This window comes from Mesocricetus auratus, unplaced genomic scaffold (assembly GCF_017639785.1).
Source record: "Mesocricetus auratus isolate SY011 unplaced genomic scaffold, BCM_Maur_2.0 Super-Scaffold_100676, whole genome shotgun sequence".
Taxonomy (NCBI): Eukaryota; Metazoa; Chordata; class Mammalia; order Rodentia; family Cricetidae; genus Mesocricetus; species Mesocricetus auratus.
This window is the reverse complement of record NW_024429266.1, coordinates 90,728,458-90,748,745: the sequence shown is the minus strand read 5'-3', so window position 1 is coordinate 90,748,745 and position 20,288 is coordinate 90,728,458. Positions and strand designations below refer to the sequence as shown.

General features: G+C 46.1%; 1 long non-coding RNA gene across 3 annotated transcripts; it reads left to right on the top strand.

Annotated features, from left to right (window-relative positions):
- Nucleotides 1-4,545: 4,545 nt before the first annotated feature.
- On the top strand, nt 4,546-19,960 carry LOC106021693. 3 transcript variants are annotated; one of them, XR_005874132.1, is made up of 5 exons: nt 4,546-4,678; nt 5,663-5,871; nt 7,878-10,163; nt 18,858-19,235; nt 19,390-19,960. It is a non-coding gene; the product is annotated as an uncharacterized LOC106021693 (long non-coding RNA). The 3 variants fall into 3 exon arrangements; XR_001196897.3 differs by having other exon boundaries at nt 18,858-19,960; XR_005874133.1 differs by lacking the exon at nt 4,546-4,678 and adding an exon at nt 5,187-5,228 and having other exon boundaries at nt 18,858-19,960.
- The last annotated feature ends 328 nt before the right edge of the window (nt 19,961-20,288 follow it).

Below are 20,288 nucleotides of genomic sequence, written 5' to 3'. Positions count from 1 at the left end.
GCAAATAGAGAGAATGGCAGCACCCACATTGCAGAACGCAGTGGCCAGGTCAGACCAGTAGTGGCTTGGACATTAGATACTCAAGAGAAAAGTTCAAAGTATCCCAGTATACGATGGGAAACCACTGTACATTTTCTAATGAGTGTGATGACACAATGATAACTGCCCAGAGATCTACAAGGATGACTCCAACTAAGAATCTAAGCAATAGTGGAGAGGCTACCTTAGATGCCCTTCCTGTATAATGAGATTGATGACTACCTTAAACACCATCCTAGAGTGTCTTCACTCGGAGACTGATGGAAGCAGAAGCAAAGACCCACAGCTAAGCACTGAGCTGAACTCCTGGAATCCAGTTGTAGAGAGGGAGGACATATGAGCAAAGGGGTCAAGACCAGGCTGAGGAAACCCACAGAAACAGCTGACCTGAACAAGGAGGAGCTCATGATCCCCAGACTGATAGCTGGGAAACCAGCATGGGACTGAACCAGGCCCCCTGAACATGGGTGTCAGTTAGGAGGCCTGGGCAGTCTATGGGGCCTCTTGTAGTGGAACAGTATTTATCCCTAGTGTATGAATGGACTTTGGGAGCCCATTCCACATACAGGGATACTCTCACAGCCTAGACACATGGGGCAGATTTTGATGATCCCCCATGGAAGGCCTCACCCTCCCTGGTGAGCTGAAGGGGGCTGGGATGGGGGGCTGGTGGGGACATGGGAGGATGGGAGGGAGAGGGAACTGGGATTAATATGTAAAATAAGATTGTTTTCTATTTAAATAAAAAAATCTAGGAAAAAATGAGAACTGTTCCTCAAGAGAGGGAAGGCCAGAGGGCTGGAGAGATGGCTTAGCATTTAAGAGCATCCTTTGCAGAGGCAGGCAGATCTCTGTGAGTTTGAGGCCAGCCTGGTCTACCAGAGCAAGTTCCAGGACAGCCTCCAAAGCAATACACAAAAACCCTGTCTCGAACCCCCTTTGCTTCTGGGGGTACCAGTACACAGGAGGTACATGCTCATACACTCAGTGCGGGCACACATACACATAAAAACAAAATAAATATTCTTTTTAAGAAGAGGAAGGATAGCCGGGCATTGGTGGCGCATGCCTTTAATCCCAGCACTCGGGAGGCAGAGTCGGGCGGATCTCTGTGAGTTCGAGGCCAGCCTGGTCTACAAAGTGAGTTCCAGGACAGCCTCCAAAGCCACAGAGAAACCCTGCCTCAAAAAACCAAAAAAAAAAAAAAAAGAAAGAAAGAAAAAAAAAGAAAGAAGAGGAAGGATGTAAAGGAGAAGGAATCTAGGAAACTAATGAGAAGGTCCCCTGAGCAGTCGAGGAGTGGGCGGAGATTCTGGGCTAAGCTAAGGGTAACACAACCGGCCAGGGGAGAATGAAGAAGGAGAGGAGGCGCTCCGAGGGGAGCGATGACAGAGCTAGGTGACTGGTCCTCAGTGATGAGGGAGGAAATGGGACTGAAGGGTGACTGGTGAGGTAGGAACGCAGTGTCAACGAAGCTGGAACTAGAGGTAGGGAGAGATACACAGCATCAGTTACTTTACTTTTACTTTTAGACAGAGTACCTCACAGCCAGCCCAGGCTTGCCTCTAACTCCATCTGTAGCTGAGAATGGTCCTGAATTCCTGATTCTCCAGCCTCTGTGTCAGGAGTGATCACTGTTATTTAGAACCTCTTGTAAATATTGTCAGCCTTTTTTAAAGAATAGCCCATCCCCTCCCCAGCTTCCTAACAAACAGAACTTGGGCTCACATTGGGCTCACAGGAATAGCCGATGGCAAAAAGGAAACCTTCCACAATTAGATCACTTAACCCCTCCTTCTGCAACCCTTTAACCTTGTCAACACCTGTAAGCCGCTCACCTTCAGTGGCCTGGTTACTAGGCAACAATCCCTTTCCTTTGATTACTCTGCCCTACCTAGTTTTTCCCCCACCCTAAACCACTATATAACAGGCCTGAGAAAAATAAAATCTCGCAGCTTGATCCGGAAGGTCTGTCTTGCTGTCTGTTCTTCGTGCCTCTTGTCCCATCATTCCAGGTTCCCGTGGGCTCCACCTTCCTTGTCCCCTGCTGGCCAAGCCACCTCCATCTCTTAGGTGCTGGGATTATAGACAACTACCACTATGCCTATCTTAAAACTTTTCAATTTAGCCATGTAGCTGTAGTGCATGCCTTTAATCCCTGCACGTGGAAGGCAGAGGCAGGTGGATCACTGCGAGTTCAAGGCCAGCCTGGTCTACAGAGTGAGTGCCAGGATAAGCTCCAAAGCTGCACAGAGAAACCCTGTCTCAAAAAACAAACAAACAAACAAACAAAAAATTTTCAATTTAATCGCTGGAGCTATCTGGATGGGATTTCAACTGCAGCAGGAAACTTAGATTATAGCTAAGGAATGGGGTTACACATGATGCATGTGACTTCGAGCTAACATTGGAACACAACTTCCTAGTGGATAGCTTGTATTCTTGCACACCTTGGGAGTAAGGTATTGACTGTCTTTCATTCAAGACTATGTTTCCAAGGATGCTGTTATAGCACACAGTACAAATATAGAGGTCATGCTTCCATCTAGAGATAAGAGTGAACCATGTATCCTGGCCAGGATAATGAAGAGAAATTTCCCTTCTAGAGCAAATAGCAGGAGGAGCATTTATAGGCCTGCTATAGATCACTTGACTTAAGAATGCCATCAAATAGCAGAGATTCCCCCCCATTTTTGCTGTAATTCCCCCCAATTTCCCATCAATGTATTCGGAAAATGCTTTGGTTTATTGAAACTTTCTTGTACTGTGTACTGACTAGTTTTATGTCAACTTGACACAAGCTAGAGAAAGGAGGGAGCCTCAATTGAGAAAATGCCTCTATAAGACCCATGTGTAAGGCATTTTATTAATTAGGGGTTGATGGGGGAGGGCTCAGTCCATTGTGGGTGGTGCCATCCTAGACTGGTGGTCTTAGATTCTACAAGAAAGCAGACTGAACAAGCCAGGGGAAGCAAGCTAGTGAACCTTACCTCTCCATGGCAACTGCATCAGCTGCAGCTTCCAGGTTCCTGCCCTGCTTGAGTTACTGTCCTGACTTCCTCTGATGATGGACTATGGTATGGAAGTGAAGCCAAATAAACCCTTTCCTCCCCAACTTGCTTTAGTCATGCTGTTTATCACAGCAATAGGAACCCCAACTAAGACATACTATGGCTACAGAAAGTTTCTATAATTGACTCAAAGTTGGACCATGTTATTTGGGGCAACCTGAATCCATGTCCCCAAGTATGTCATTCCTATTTGGCTCAGGAACAAGCTCTCTCTTGTTCCCTTCGAGTTGAGAGATGCTGTTTGCATTGACACAGGAGAGATGCAAGTAGACTTGACACCGCAGTTCTAACAAGGCAGGCTGACCCAACATCTTCATTCTCTCTCTCTCTCTCTCTCTCTCTCTCTCTCTCTCTCTCTCTCTCTCTCTCTCTCTCTCTCTCTCTCTCTCTCTCTCTCGCTCTCGCTCTCGCTCTCGCTCTTGCTCTCTCTCTCTGAGATTGTGTGAGCTACTGGGGAAATGATGGCTGAAAACATTGTCCTAACCCCAAGGAGCTAAAGAATGGTGGTAAATTGGGGATAAACACATCTACAAGTAGGTATTGCAGAGACCTACATGCGTAATAACTAACACATGTGCAGGACATAGAGGAGATGAGAGATGCTGAGTCTCACGGAGTGTGGGAAGACAGCAGGGAGGTAGCTGAGGAGGACAAATGTGATGGGTGTGTGTTTTCCCCTGAGGATGGAGGCCATGACTCAATCAGCTCACAGTTTGGAGGAACGGGATGGGTATATCAGGAATTAAGGTGACAAAGGGCTGGAGGGATGGCTCAGTGGTTAAAAGCAGCTGTTGGTCTTGCAAAGGACTTGGTCTTGGTCTCTAGCACCCACATGGTGGCTGGAGACATCTGTAACTCCAGTTCGAAGGGGTCCAGGGCCCTCTTCTGGTCTCTACGGTACCGCATGCACGTGAGAGACATACGGGTCAGCAAATCATTCATACACACAAAAAAGATAAGTCTCACTACCACCCCATAAAAATAATTTGCTTTTTAAGAAAAAAGGAGGAAGCTGAGCCCTGGCCAAGCAGAGCAGGACTAAGAAGAGCTCAAGGCCCTCAAAGCACTGATGTATCAAAAGGGAAACCGAGGCTTACCCTGGGGAAGAACAGGAATGAGGAATAACTGATCTCAGTTTTTCACAGTGGGGTGACAGCTTCTGGTCAGGTAGCTAGCTCAAGAACTTTCCAGATGCACAGCCTGATTCTGAAAGCAATTTCCAGGCCATCTTGAGGGTGAGCTAGGGATGGGAGGACCAGATCTCCTGGGGTACAATCCCTGGAGACTTTGGCTTAGTGAGATTGGCTCAGATCTGTGCTCAGAAATTCTGCCCTTTCAAACTTGGCTTCTTCTGTCTGACTAAAATAGCTCCCTAGCTGGGTCTCTGCCATCTAACACAAGTTCTTTGACCCGTCTTCCAGACAGCTGTTGGCTACTTTAGCTCAGAGGCACATCTGATGATGCCACTAAAATCCAACGGTAGCTTCTCACTGTCTGCCACGATGCCCTACTCCTTGACAACTCCCGGCTCTGCCCCACAACAACATGCCAGGGACCCTTGTTTAGTGGTAAGTGAAGCTGAAATGCTGGGCTGGGGGTGATTCTTACCTTCATGTCCTGGGAAGTCTTAGAAATATGTTTACATGGCTCTTTGTATTCAGTCCTGTTTAGAAAAAAAAGCGCCCCCCCAGTGTGGTTGTTTGAAAGAGAATGGCCCCCATGGGCTCATAGGGAGTGGCACCATTGGGAGGTGGGGCCTTGTTAGAGGAAGTGTGTCACTAGGGGGTGGGCTTTGAAGTCTTAGAAGCTCAAGCCAGGCCCAGTGTGACTCTCTCTTCCTGCTGCGTGTCAGTCCAGATGTGGAACTCTCAGCTACCTCCCCAGCACCACCTCTGCCTGCGTGCCACCATGATGACAATGAACTAACTTCTGAGCTATAATCCAGCCCCCTTAAATCCTTTCTGATGGGGGAAGTCCTGTGTATATGTCAATTAAGCACTGTTGGCCAATAGGGAAGCAAGATAGGTGGGACTAGGAGTCCAGGAGGACTCTGGGTAGGAGAAACACAGGAGTCAAGATATAATTGCCATAGGGATAAGAAGCCCAGAAAGTTCTCCGGTAAGAGAAATACTTAGATTAACAATTATGGGATAAATACTTAAGTCAGAGCTAGCCAGTAAGAAACAAGCAAGGCCAACAGCTTTATAATTAATATAGCCTCCTGTGTGTTCATTTGGGACTGATGCAGCTCTGGAACAGGCTGGCAGGAAGGCTTCCCTTTACACCTTTCCTTTATAAGAGTTCTGTGGTCATAGTGTCTCATAGCAGTAGAAATCATATCTTGGTTAGTGAAGGTCCAAGGTCACAGAAACTCTACTTTTATAAGCCCTAGTTATCTCCTCCAAAACACACATACCACCTTCTCACCCCCACACAATCTTCTTATTTTATCCCCCCTGCACTACTGTCTTCTCATCCTATCCCCCCTAAACACACCATCTTCTCATTTTCCCCCCACCATACACATACATACACCGTCTTTCTCTCTCCAGTCATGACTTCTCTGAGCACACCGTTCAGAAGGTCCCCACCAATGTCAATTCTTCAGCACCAGAAAGAAGCATATTTCCAGGAAAGGCAGCCATCACCCTCCTTCTCCACATTTGTGGGCTCTGAAGATGACCTGCCCCTGCCAATTTCTCCCTGCATCCTGTCATCTCCCACATGTCTGCTGCACTGCCCTGGGACCTGCCTTTTCCAGGTAATTCCAACTTACGAGTAGTGTCTAGAGGAAGAGGCGAGCCCGGGAAGCCTTGTCAAACTGACCCCGAATGAGATGTCATGGCTGCGTCTCGGAACCGCGGGCTATTGCTGTAACTGGTCACTGCTGAGTGCTCTGTAACAAAAGCATTTGGAAGACTTTTCCTTAGAGATAATGGTGTGTCGATATTAGGATAAACTACATGGAAGTGCCAATATTTGATCATCCCTGGTACGTAAAAAAAAAGAGCAATTTTACATGGGTTTATCTCATAGATTTCAGCCAGGTCAATGTGACCTGCAGGTCAGTATGGTTTCCTACGGGGAGGAAGGATTGGAATAGCTGAAGGGAACAAAAGGCGAGATCCTGGAGAGAGGGAGAGAGGGAAGGCCAGGCAGGAGCACAGTGTGCATCGCAGTGAGGCAAGTGAGCAGAAGGCTGAGCTCAGAGCCGGCAGCGGGCAGATTAACCCCTGATGGCCGCGGCTCAATGTGTGGAGAGAAGAACGCATTTCTAAGTTTTTCCTGTAGGCTTTATTTTAACAATTATAAGCAAAACCCCCACACACTTATTTTTGTCTCTTGTAGTTAAAACTAACGCGAAGAGAAGGGCTTGATTTGTTTACCTTTTGCCTTGGTGTTTTGAGATGGAGTTTCATTTGATCTGACTGAAATGTACTTGCTGCGTAGACCAGGCTGCCCTTGAACTCGCAGCCTCTTGCCTCTCAGAGTGCTGAGATTTCAGATGTCCCTGCCTGGGCCTCAGGGAGGGAGGGAGGGAGGGAGAGAAGGAAGGTGGGCAGAGTTGGCAAACAGTTTTCTATTAAGAATTTTAATAACAGGCCCTTATTGATCTCATGAATAGGCGATCACCCTTCATTTATTTTACAAGACCAGATTTTAGGGAACAACACCTCCACACAATGATTTTTTTAAAAAGGCACAATTTTTTTAATGTTTTGGAATAGTGCTTAATTGCCAGGAATGCAAGTGGAAAGAAAAAACAACAAAAAACCAAAAACGAGGTAAGATTGCTACTGAAGCCAGAAAGAAGAGAGAAAGCCTCTTACCTTATTACTGCAGTGCAAGGCAAAGACATAATTAATATAATTTACAAAGAAGTTATTGTCAAAGGGGGATGTCACTAAGCCCCACCAGCCCAATTTGTTGATCTAATTTAGCTAATAGTCACTTTGTTGTAACCACGACAAATTTGCAGGGGCCATGCCAAACATCTTCCACCAAATTCTGCAAAGGCATGCTACACACTGGTCAAGAAAAAGACTTGGAATTGCTCATCTAGAGTGGTTCTCAACCTTTAATACAATTCCTCATGATGTGGTGAGTCCCCAACCATAAGATTATTTTCATTGCTACTTCATAACCGTAAGTTGCTAGTTATGATTTGTAGTGTAAATATCAGTGTTTCCCAATGGTCTTAGGTGACTCTTCTGGAAGGGTTGTTCAACCTGCAATGGGCTGTGACCCACAGGCTGTGAACTACTGGTCTAGAGTATGACAAGAGAGCCCATGAATCTATCTAAAGTGGAAATCTACAATGACAGCTCAGATTGTCTTCAGGGCAACTGATCCATTCCAAGCAGCAGTCAGCGACACGGCATTACAAATGGTGAAGGACTAATGGCCTCTGGGGCCACTGCATCCACAGAACTCCCATTGTCCCTGTCACTTAACTTTCCCTTCACCACCCTGCTGCCCTCAAGCCTGGGCATGGGTCATTTTCACTCCTCACATACAAACCACCAGACAGCATCACCCCAGCTGTCTCTCCCACTGCTCACAAAGATGTCCTCCTGTCACCGTCAGCCCCCAAACACACTTGAATGTAGTACCAACCAATGTAGGCTGAGCAAGGCAGGGTCCTGCTTCCCCTGGAACTGGGGTGGAGGGACACCAGAGCTGATCCTATGAGGAAGTGGTTCCTTCTTCCCGGGCTGATCAGTCTAAACCCCTCCATCCATCCCTCTTTCTCCCGTTCTGTTACAGACTTACAAGCTCAAGCAAAATTTAGAGAGGACAAAATCTAAACTCTGAAGATCCTGCTGGACCCTAGGCCCTGGGATTCCAACGTATCCAGGTGGACACCCCACAGACTCAGACTCCAGACCAGAAGATGCAACAAGCAAGAGGATTTTATTCCGCATTTGCGCAAATGGGCTCCTCAGCCAGGGAAGGCAGAAAAAGGCCCGATCAGCTATTGCAAGCTCCTTTTAAAGGCAAAAACTACAAGATTATAAGACATGAGTCCATTTTTGATTGGACAAAGAAAAGGTCACATACGGTGATTTTTGGGGGAAATTCCAATTTGGTAGGGTTCGGGGAAGTGGGGGTCCTCTGTCTTCCTGGAGTGATCGCAGGATGTCCTGTTTGTTCTTATCTCAAGGAACATCTGGGTGCTTGTTGGTTTAAACCTTACTTCCTTAGCTTGTTTTTGAGCGAGGGGTCCTTCAATCCTAAGTAGTGAGTTCAAGGAGCCGGCCACTGATAGAAGATGGGGCTGGCTAGAGCCTGCACTGGCAGTTGCATGCACAATGTGGTTTTTTGTTGTTGTTGTTGTTGTTGGTGGTGGTGGTGGGTTTGTTTTTTGAGACAGGGTTTCTCTGTATTGTTTTGGAGCCTGTCCTGGAACTCACTTGGTAGACCAGGCTGGCCTTGAATGCACAGAGATCTGCCCGCCTCTGCCTCCCGAGTGCTGGGATTAAAGGCGAGCGCCACCAATGCCCAGCGCGTGGTGTGTTTTGGAATGTGCCTTTCCAGAGAAACTGAACAAGGAGGCATCATGGTGCCCTTGATTGAGTCCTTGGATGGCAAAGAGAGGGCTCTCATCTGCTACGTAATAGCCAAGAGGCCTTGGACAAGCCATCTTCCTCCTTGGACCTTCTGTCACGTCTTCATAAGGTTCCCAAATGATAATAGATGAGCATTTCTCAACATTTCTTCCTCTGGTGACATACGGCACAGTCCCCTGGCTGTCTCATGATCATGCCAGAATTTGTGGCAATCTTACGGGGCACCAAGCTGGGGCTTCCAGCTCCCCTTCCTCTTTTAAAACCCACATCCTCATTTGAAGGCCATAACAGTATGAGGAAAGAGACCATGGGTGCTTTTTAGCTTTAACACTCTCCGACCCTAAACACAAACGGATAGATTTGTAGTTGTCTGTTTCTGCATGTGGGTGTGTCCCAGCCAGCCCCCCTCAAACAATTCTGCCAGACAGAATTGAATTGAGTGACTTAAACATCACCCCCTCTATTCCTCTCTCTTATTCTGACCTTTTGCGTCCTGTCCCCTCCCACCTTTTTCTTAGTCCAAGAGGTTGGGCAGCAGGGCAGGAGCCCTCTGTGGAGCACGGAGACTCATAGCTTTAATCCACCTGCATGTGAAGCCCTTCCAGCCCTGGGGGCTGTGAGCCAGCCTGGTGACAGACCCAAAGGTCGGCTTTCCTTCCTCCTTTCAGCAATCCGCAAACAAGAATGTCCCGCAGAGGGCCAAAGCCAGATCCCCTTACACAGGGCGTAGTGGGTTCTTTGTTTCTCTCCTCCCTATATTTTGGAAGCTCCAGCAGGAATGTGGCCTGAATTTAAACACAGGGAGGCATGGCCATTAACAGTGAGCACTTTTGTAGATTCAGGCAGCCTCTTCTGCCTTCTCTCTCCCTTGGCCTTGAATGATCTGCTGTTTGCAGACAATCCCCTTGTTGTGCTCCAGAGAGCAGGCAGAGCCTAGCTCCCCCATTGTCTCTTATCTGGGCAAACAAAAGCAGGCTTCTGAGGGACAGAGCTCTGCACCGATAAAGGGCTGATTAAAGCCCCCTTTGTGGTAAAATTTCATAGGTCTGGGTTGGGCATTATATTTGATTAACCCCAGCCAGTTATTACATGGTGTTTGATAGAGATTACAGCTGTGCCCAGCGACTCTCAGCTGGGCGGAGCCGGTCTTTGAACTCCTAGGGAACCATGGGTTGAACCAACCACGAGCAAGTGGACCTTGGTGAATCTCTTCCTGGGCTCTCCCCGCTCCCTTTCAGCGGCCAGTAGTCAGTATTGCTTCCTCCCAGGGAAGCATCCAGTACGGTCCAGTTAGTGCATTCTTTCTGACAGGCAGGAAGACATCCAGTGAACTGCATCTCACAGCGCATGCCAGCGGACAGCTCTTTCTTGGAGCAGCTTGGAACAGGCGTGGTGGGCCTTAAAGGGGTGATACTCTCACGGTGTCCTCAGCTCAGAACCTCTGTTTCCCATGACTGGTTTCTCCCTGGCCCTCTTGAACACGGTAAAGTACCAAATGAGCCCCTCGGAACCTCAAGCCTGCCTGTTACTTGGTGTGCTTTACTTCCGCCTCCTTAAGGACTGATACTGAGATCGTGACCGCCCATCTGCCTGTGCTATGATACCGGGCAGGCATGGGGTGCCAGCCTTCTAAGAAGGCACCCATGGCTAATGCCGCCACTCCTGCTTCTCTTCTTGCTACTGCCTTCCCCTTCTCCGCAGTGGCGTGGACCGTGCTCTGCCTATGCGTCTTCCTGAATTTCCAGTGACTCCCTGTCCCCTGCTGCTTCTCCCTCCATCTTTGCTCCCTTGCCAGACCACCATGTGGCTGAAGAGCCTGGGCTATAACTTCCTAGACATCCGCCCATCTAATAGACTAACGGTACCAGGTCCAGATCTATACTATTTCCTGTAGTCAACCTTTCCTTGACCTCAGTGTCACAAGGGCGCAGTCAAGAATCCAAAAAGGCCAGGCATTGGTGGTGCATGCCTTTAATCTCAGCCCTCTGGGAGGCAGAGGCAGGCAGATCTCTGTGAGTTCGAGGCCAGCCAGCCTGGTCTACAGAGTGAGTTCCAGGACAGCCAAAGCTGTACAGAGAAACCCTGTCTCAAATAAATAAATAAACAAATAATTCAGAGAGGAAGCCAACATGGGTATCAGGAAAATCCATGCACCTCGCTCCACCACTCTGTGCTATAAATTAATGCTGTTTGCCATTCATCTGTGTGTCCTACAGGAGAGCAAGCAGGGATTTTCTACTTTAGTGCAGCTCCTCCTATTTGATTTTTTTAGTGATTTCAATGAATTGAACAAGCAACCTTTAAAAACAAGTTATTTTAAAAGAGCTTGGGGAGAACCTGGGTTATTCAGCAAGCCCTTGTCTCACAAAAAGAAAAGGGGCTGGAGAGAAAAGTGGGAAGTGCGTTTTCCCTTTCCCCATGAAACAGCACTTTCACAGATAACAACACTTGATTGTTGTGCTGATACGGCTATGTCAAGTTCCCATGGTTAACGTTTGCCTGGTTTTGCTTTTTTACATCTCATTTAAACGTGGTTTGACCCCCGTAGGCTCAGATATTTGAACCATTGGTCCCCGGTTGGTGGAGCTATTTGGGAAGGCTTAGGGGTGTGGCCTTGCTGGAGATGTGAGTCACTAGTGTTTGTAGTCTCCCTCCACAACCAGTTTGATTTCTCTGTTTCCCAGTTGCAACTGCAGGTGTGAGTTCTTGGCTTCCTGATCCTGTCACCAGGCCTGCTCTTTGCTGCTGTGCCCCTGCTCCATGATAGACTCTTATCTCTCTGGACTTACAAGCCCAAATAGCACCACCCCCCAATCCTATAAGGTGACTTGGTCATGGTATTTCCTCACAGCAGAACAATTTACCTAATACAGTGTCCTTTCGCTCTTTGGTGTCTATATGCCTCTTATCAACATTTATTTTCTTCCTTTTTGTCTGATAATCTTGGTCTTCTAATTCACTAAGATACTAAATTAGAACTTACTTTCACTTGCAATGACTTGATACACTTGAGGATTTGAGGATTTTTTTGATTAGCATAATTGTGCATATTTATGTAGTGTAGTGGATTATTTTGATTCAGGTATGCAATGAATATCAAGTGTAGGGAGGGTCTTTCCTGTGCCCACCAGAGATGACCACTCAGACAGACACAGGGTGTAACCAATTGAAAGTTTTTATTTCAGCCTGCTGGGACCACACCCTAGTGTCAGTGTCCTAGGTGTGACTCCCCTCCCCAGAGTCAAGAACACCGGGTTTTTAGAAGCAGAGACCACATCCTGGCATTTCACTGGGCAGCCGCAGGGGTCTTTGGGGAAGTAAGCAGTGAGCAGTTTTAACAGAAGCAGAGATAAGTGGTTAGTTGGAGGGGGCTCTGCACAGTGGTTAACTGGAGGGGGTTCTGCACAGTTTAACAGAAGCTAAGGTAGCTAGGACATCCTGACCTTTGGTTCCTACAAGAGAGTTGGGTAATTTCCTGTGTGATTCTCACTCAAGATCAAGTTCTAGTTAAACCTAAAATGGCCTCAGCTAGAACACAAGATGGAGGAACCTCTGCACTGTCCTGCCTGTCACAACTGTACAGACGAGTCCTCCAAATGGAGTGCTGAGACTTCCTGGGGAGACCCCACACACAGAGAAACACACACAAAGAGATGGAGAGACGTGTGTGCATGTGTGTGTGTGCGTGTAAGCGTGCAAATCCACATTTATACATATGTTTGTGGAGACCAAGAAGTCAACCTTGAGTGTTGTTCCTCGAAAAGTGTCCACCTTGGTTTGTGTATGTGCCTGTTGCAGGGTGTGTGTGTGTGTGTGTGTGTGTGTGTGTAGAACACTGGGTTTTGAGACAGGTCTCTTGCTGACTAGTTGGTCATGAAGTACCAGGGTCTCTCCCTAAAGCTAGGGTCATAGGCATACCCAGCTTCTTACATGGGTGCTGATGGCTCAAATTCAAGAACTCAGGTTTATGTGTCTGTCTGTCTGTCTGTCTGTCTCCCCACACACACACACACACATGCACACACAAATCCCCCACAAATATTTGGATGTGTAGCCAAGGTTAAGTAGCGGTCATGTCTATATACTGGAATGCCTCTAAGGAAAACTTTTGAGCACTCATTAGTTTAACACCATTGTTTCTCAGCATGCAGAATGTTTACATTAGCAGTTTTCTCAGTGTTTAATTCAGTGCCCCAAATACAAGCACACTGGTGACATTCTACAGGGCTTCCCCAAGAAATTGGAAGACCTGGACATAGAAAAGACCAGATAAAATTCATTTTCTGCAATAATGAAAACCACGGTTTTCTTGTTTTGTTTTTGTTTTTGTTCTGTTATAGACTCACGAAAGACAATGGATGTTGGCTTTTCTAGAAACAAAACTCTGATTAGGAAGAGCATTAGCATTAGCATTCAGCAGGAAGGTTGTGTATATAATATAGAAAACAAGATATAGTGGGCAAGACAGGTGGCTCAGCACTTAAGAGCGTTCGCTGCTCTTGCAGAGGACCCGGTCTACTTCCAGCACCCACATGGCCCGTCACAACCACCTGTCGCTCAGTTCCAGAGGATCCAAACCCTCCTCTGACATCCACACGCTCGCACACGCGCGTGCGCGCTCACACACACACACACACACACACACGTGCGCGTAAAATAAAATAATCTTTAAAGATCATAAAACGGGGGCTAGAAAGATGGCTCCATGGTTAAGAGCACTGGCTGCTCTTCCAGAGAACCCCAGTTCAATTCCCAGCAACCACATGGTGTTGGGGGAAGTCCTGTGCATTTGTCAATAAAGTACTGTTGAGCCTATAGGAAACCTAGATAGGAGGGACTAGGAGTCCAGGAGAATTCTGGGAAGGGGAAACACAAGAGAGTCAACATGTAACGCCATTGGGGGTAGGAAGCCTGGAACTATTCTCCGGTAAGAGACATACTTAGATTAACAATTATGGGGTAATTACTTAAAGCAGAGCTAGCCAGTAAGAGACAAACAAGGCCAACAGCTTCATAATGAATATAGCCTCCTGTGTGATGCGGATCTAGAACCAGGCTGGCAGGCAGAGCCCAGGCGACTGGCGGGGGATAACCAAAGCGGCTAGCAAAGAAAAAGCTTCCCTTAACAAAATGGTGTCAGAAGTGGGATCATGAATTTCCACGCAAAATAACAAAAGCTTTAAAGGAATTTTAGAAACAGAAGAACGGAGAGAAGCACAGATTTTTGGTAGCAGCATTTTTCTCAGGTGTGCTCTGTTTTGCTAGCCACAAGCTGAGATTCATGCGGCTCGCTTACTGGAGTCTTCCTGACTCGGCATAAAAAGAAAAAAAGAAAATAGAAAAAAAAACCAACAAGGTTCTTTTAAGAGACTCTGCTAATGATTGAAAGGTGTGTACGTACAGCTGGAAGTGGCAGCTTTTGCTGGATGTCAGCATGGACTGAGGCGGTAAGCTGGAGTCACGCTTACGCCCGCCATTTTGAAACGGTAGTTTAAAACAGCCGCGGTTTTACAGATAAGACACGTGGCCAGAAAAACATAAAGATTTACAGTAAAGTCAGACTTAAATGAAGAAAAACCTCTAAAGGTTTACAGTGTGTTTAAAAATATACGTGAGATTGAGAGAGAAAATGAAATGGCAAAGTGGTAAATAAATACAAAAGCCTGCGTTGTGGTGGCGCACGCCGGTAGGATTGCTCCAGAGGCAGAGGCAGGCAGGTTTCCAAAGAAACCCTGTCTCAGAGAAAAATAAATAAAAGTAAAATAAATAAAGTAATAATAAATAAATAAATAAGCCACGTAAAGATGGAAAATACACAGAGAGTCTGGATACTGTACGCTATTATGTTTTTCAGTTTTTTGCTTGCTCAGGAAGGAACTGCTACTAAAGTACACTTGATTATAAATGCTGCTAAATTAATACAACTTATATCTTTTGAAAATACCTTGACTTCAAAATTTAAGCATAAGGATATGTTACTCGGAAAAGGAGTTTTTATTTATGTTTCTACAGAAAATGAAAAGCTAAGGATTCCTTCCAGGCTTTTGTGGTTTGACGAACCAAGACCCCCGGAAGCAGTGGACCAGGTGTTCCAACAATCGAAACAGCGAAGTCTTACAGACCCCGAAAATATGGACTTATACAGGTTTCTGAGTTTTGTCATGATCCCCATGGTGTGAACAGCGCCCCCTTCCAGCAGGAAGCAGTTTAGAATGAGCGACGTCCCAATTCCCATCTTGTTTATAAATCTATGTTTTAATTTAAATGGGATTGTTTATAATTGGTTAATGATCACAGCCAATATCCTTTTAATGGTAAAAAAGGGAATTATGATATAGGTATTGTTTTTCATTTATTGATACAAATTCAAGGTCAATTTTGTGATATGTATATTTCTCCTCTTGATTAAGTATTGTGCTTATACTGATCTTTTAAAATGTAATGCGTAATTAAATACAGATTATAGATAGTTACTTATAATAGTCAGAATTTATAGTTAGGTAAGTTAGGTTTTCTAGATATACAGAAAAATATTTGAGATAGATAAACAGTCTTCAAACCTCTCAAAGACCTTCAGAAAATGGCATTTAAAATGGTTTAGGGCTTTTCTTGACAATGAGAAATGTCTGCTCCTGGCAGCACCAATTACGTCTGAGAGGAAGATGGGCATCGAAGAAACTTGTTATGGAGTTTGCTTTCAACATGGCAAGATTAGCCATTTGGGCAAGAAACTGCTCTTGCCTGTACTGCTTGACTGTTGTATAATCTGGACATGCAGGACCCACAGGAAAGTGACTGCTGAACTCAGTCTTACAGGGTTCCTGCTTCATGGAAGAGTCTAGGAGACGTTCTGCAGGACACAGAGAAATGACTGACAGACTGCCAGCGCAGATGGACAGTTTGAAATTTCCTGCTTTGCTGAGAAGTGTTCCAGACACATTGTGGCCTATGGGCTGAAGATGGATGCCCCAACGTTACAGAGGAACTTCGGGTGACTGTCCAGGCAGTAAGATACCTCTGTCAATCCTAGTGTTTATATATTATCCTTCTGTGGTCTTTGATGGAGTTGAAGACAGATAGTTATAATTATAGTTTTCCTTAGTTATGATAAAAGATAAGCTACATATAGGACTTTGTACTCACAAGGATGGGATGGATGATATTTTCTTTAAATCTTGCTAAATGTTGATAGACAAAATATTGTAACTATGTTCTTATTTGATAACTGTTCTGTTATATACAATTTGACTGTGTTAAAGTTAAGACCTTTCTTTTTGTTTAAACAGAAAAGAGGAGATGTTGGGGGAAGTCCTGTGCATTTGTCAATAAAGTACTGTTGAGCCTATAGGAAACCTAGATAGGAGGGACTAGGAGTCCAGGAGAATTCTGGGAAGGGGAAACACAAGAGAGTCAACATGTAACGCCATTGGGGGTAGGAAGCCTGGAACTATTCTCCGGTAAGAGACATACTTAGATTAACAATTATGGGGTAATTACTTAAAGCAGAGCTAGCCAGTAAGAGACAAACAAGGCCAACAGCTTCATAATGAATATAGCCTCCTGTGTGTTTATTTGGGACTGATGCAGATCTAGAACCAGGCTGGCGAGGCAGAGCCCAGGCGACTGGCGGGGGATAACCAAAGCGGCTAGCAAAGAAAAAGCTTCCCTTAACAACATGGCAGCTCACAACTGTCTGTAACTCCAGTTCATGAGGACCGAACACCCTTGACAAAACACCAATGTACAAGAAATAAAAATAAATAAATTTAAAGTATCTTCCCTAACTCAATATGAGAAAAAAATGATGTTAAAAAATCATATAATAAGAAAACTTGAAGTCATTCCTATTAGAAACATAAAATCACTCCCATTATTTTATATCAAAACAACTATGGGGCTAGGGAAGAAGAAGACAACAAATGAGATTTAAATAAAAGAAAGGTATTTACCCTGTGGGACACTCCAATCCTCTTCAATGAGGACAGCCCTGGAGAAAATGGGATTTGTTAGGCCCACAGCTAAGGAATGGGGTCTTCAGTCTGGGGCAAGTCTGAAACCAATGCTTGATAAGGATTAGAGTAGGAGTTGGTGTAGGGCTGGGCAGCCCCACACAGAAGGAAGCTCTCTGTAACTGAGAGTCAAGGGACAGAGAGTGCATCCCTGTGCCCAGCAAGCCAGCACTGAGGTGTAGAGTCTGAAGCGATTGGAACCCTTGAGCTATCACAGGCTGGAGGTTTCCAGGGTAGCTGCAGTCCACTAGGCTGGATGCAGTTTGGTGTGCTACCTCTGAAATTGTCACCTTGTAGCAGGACCCTAGTTTGGAAGTAGAGAAGAAGGCCTTTGGCTGGAGACTCTCCGAATGATGATTTGATGACCATGGACCAAAATTGGGGAAGCGATCTGGTGGTCCGTTTGTCAAGGTCAGACTATGTACTTTTAAGGCTCTGTTCTTTCAGACACATCAGATACATCCATATTTTAGAAAGATGGACTCTTAAAAAACTAGCTACAAGAAATCATATGCCATAATGTAGTTGAGGTCACCCTGCCCTTCCGGCTGCACAGGACTGACTCACTCCTCAGACAGTTTGAAGTTCAGTGTCTTCCTCAATGTTTCTGGTGAAGCCCGAGGGCAAATTCATAGTCAGTTTTAGTTGTTATTTCCAGCTTTTGCGGAACTGTTTTGGGGATAACATTGCCACTCTGTCCACGCATCCTCTGACTCTATGCGACAGGCTTAGAACCCCCTCTCGGTGAGTCCTACCACCCGCCCGCCACCGCTGAGTCATCCAAAGCCGCTTTGCATGCATACAGTAGGCTTTATTGAAGATTGGTGTGTCAAGAGGGTGACACTGCGCCCATTTCAAGAATCAGTTATCCTTGTTTTGACATCCTTCACTGCTCCGTGAGCATGTGTAGAGTTTCTCTCTGCCGGCTAGAGTTACCGAGAGAAGAAACAGAAGTAGGGTTTATCGGCAGGTGCCCTCCCCAGACAACTGAGAATGCTGAGGATTCTATGGAGTCCGAATCTGAACCCAGAACCAGTCATAACAGTGAATGCATCTAAGCTTAGTTCTTGGCAGGTGGGGACCCAAAGATCAAGAGTTTAAAGCCAACTGGGGCTACATGACACCTTGTATCAAAAAAAGAAAAAGTGGAAATTAAACTTGGCTTTCTAGGTCACGGAGGAGAATGTGACATATTTTATCTACGTGTGTATATGTGTCTGTTGGCTTTTTCTTTGTCTTTACTATTTGGCAATACGGCACGTGACCTTCTCTGTTCCTTGGGTTTTTGTCACTACCGCAAAGTGTCTGGGATACACAAAGAGAAGGAAGACACGCCTGGCTCACAGTTTCAGAGGTTTCAGAGGCTCAACTGACGTTGACCAGGAGCAGGGCAATAAATACATCAACGCAGGGGAATGTTCCCGGAGGAGGAGGCTGCTCACCACAGGGCAGCCACGAAGCAGAGAGCTGAGCCAGAGAAGAGGGATGCGAGTGAGACACGCCTTTCACAGGCAGCCCCAGGGGTCCAGTTCTTTCTGACAGGCGCTGCCCTCTAATTTCCACCAACTCCCAAGAATGCTATTAAATTATTAATCCATCAATGGACTGGCCCATTAATTAGGTCAGAGTACTCATGACCCAATCAGCTCCTCAAAACCTGTCAGCTGGCAGCAAGGCCTTTAACATAGGACCCTTGGGGAAAGGCATTTCATGCACAGACCACAACAGCCCCCTTTGTAATTTTAGCCCGCCCCCTCCTCCCTCCCTCAGGAATGTCAAGAGATTATTCACATTCTCTCCCAGGCCTCTCCCTCTCCCCTTGTCTCCCTTCCTCTCTCTGCTGGGGCTCAAACCAAGGGCTCTGCTAGTATATATAGACTCTATGCTCTACCACCCAGCGATACTCCATCTCTCAAGCAATTTTCTCTCCTTTTAATATCTTTTATGGGAGGGCACAGGTGCTATAGCGCTTGTGGAGGCTGGACTTCTCCTACCAGCTTGTGATTCTAGGGATCAAACTCAGTCAGGCTTGGCAGCAAGCGCCTTTGCCTGCTGGATCTCCCTAGCCCCTCAGAATTTTCTAAAGAAAACACGAAATCTTAATCCATCACTAAAAAGAGGCTTTTATTGTTGCTTTTAATGTTTACTTTGTTATACTTATTTTTCAGCACTCAGGGTCATTATCAGACGAGCACCTGGGACAGTCTGATGATCTGATGACCAAGAGTCTCTTGCACCCCTCAAACTTCAGCCTCCATTCTAGAGTCAACCAGGAAGGGCCTGGCATCTCACTGGCCCCTGAAGATTAGCTGCGCGGAGGATGCGTGGTCCTCTGCCAGACTGGACAGACTCAGCATGTCTTTTGTCTAAGGACTGAGTTTCCCTATCTACAGCAAGGAGTGCTAGGAATGAAATTCTTGAGGCAAACCCTGCAAGAAAGACTCAGCGGAGGCAACGAGCTTCATGTCAGCACCGATGCCTGTTAGTCTGGCTGGAAAAGGGACTCTGCAGCTGGTCGCGAGGGCCATCTGCCTCTCTCCAGAAAGGTCCGAGTGGGTTGTGTGGGGGAAAGCCTAATGTGGGATCCACACGCCGCATTAGATGCAGCTGCCCTAGGCTTGGTCACGCCTGAGTTTGCACCCTGGACCCTCGAAAGCTCTGTGCATTATGGTAATTAGCCATCTGCTTCTGTCTCTCCAGGCTGCTCACAAAAGGAAGACAGGAAGCTCCGTGTCAATAGCAGAAATTGAGGTGGGGTCCCTGGCTTCGCCCCCGTCCCTCGTGGTACAGAGTAAGCTCTAAGCCTCAGAGTCTAACTGCCATAGCCCTGAGCACGCTTCCCAGCTCTCAGCATAGCCTCCCCGCTCTTGGCATCACTCCCTGTGGATGAACAAAAAAGTTCCCCGCCAACCACCTACAGAGTCTGCACAGACTGTGAGCGTGCCTTTGCTCTCTTGGTGGAGACTAAATCACCGTTTGTTTGAGAAATGCCTTTGCCTTTGGGGACTAAGTAACTAGACATAGCATAAGTGACGTTCCCTCCCTTATCAGTTATTACCAAGATTCTAAGATTGCTCTTACATGTCTCAATATATTAGCCTTAAAAGTAGCTGATTATAGTAGGAAATATTTAGATCTTACAACCATTTTCTGGCATAGAGCTATCACAGCCGATGCACAGTTACATAGTTGTGTACTACCAAGATCTATAAATATCCGTTGGAAGAAATCGTGTCATATATAGTCATAATTCTAAAGATAACAACCTTCATTTTGTTTGTTTGGTGGATTCTTTTGTGGGACTGAGGATTGACCCAATGTTAACCTGCTAAACAATCGTTTGACCACTTAGCTACACCTGGGACCTTGGTTTTAGATACGTGGGTGTGTTCACATAGAAGGCCTTAGAGTCATAAGTACATTACTCTACTTAATTGTGCAATATGTACATGTACAGTAGCCTTTCAACACTTTCTGCAAATATATGCACAAATATTGAGCTCTGTATAAGGAGGGGTAAGCAGCATGTAAACTCAGGACTTGGAAGCTGGTTCAATTCCCAGTTCTCCACATAACACGCGCATGTTAACCATGAGAAA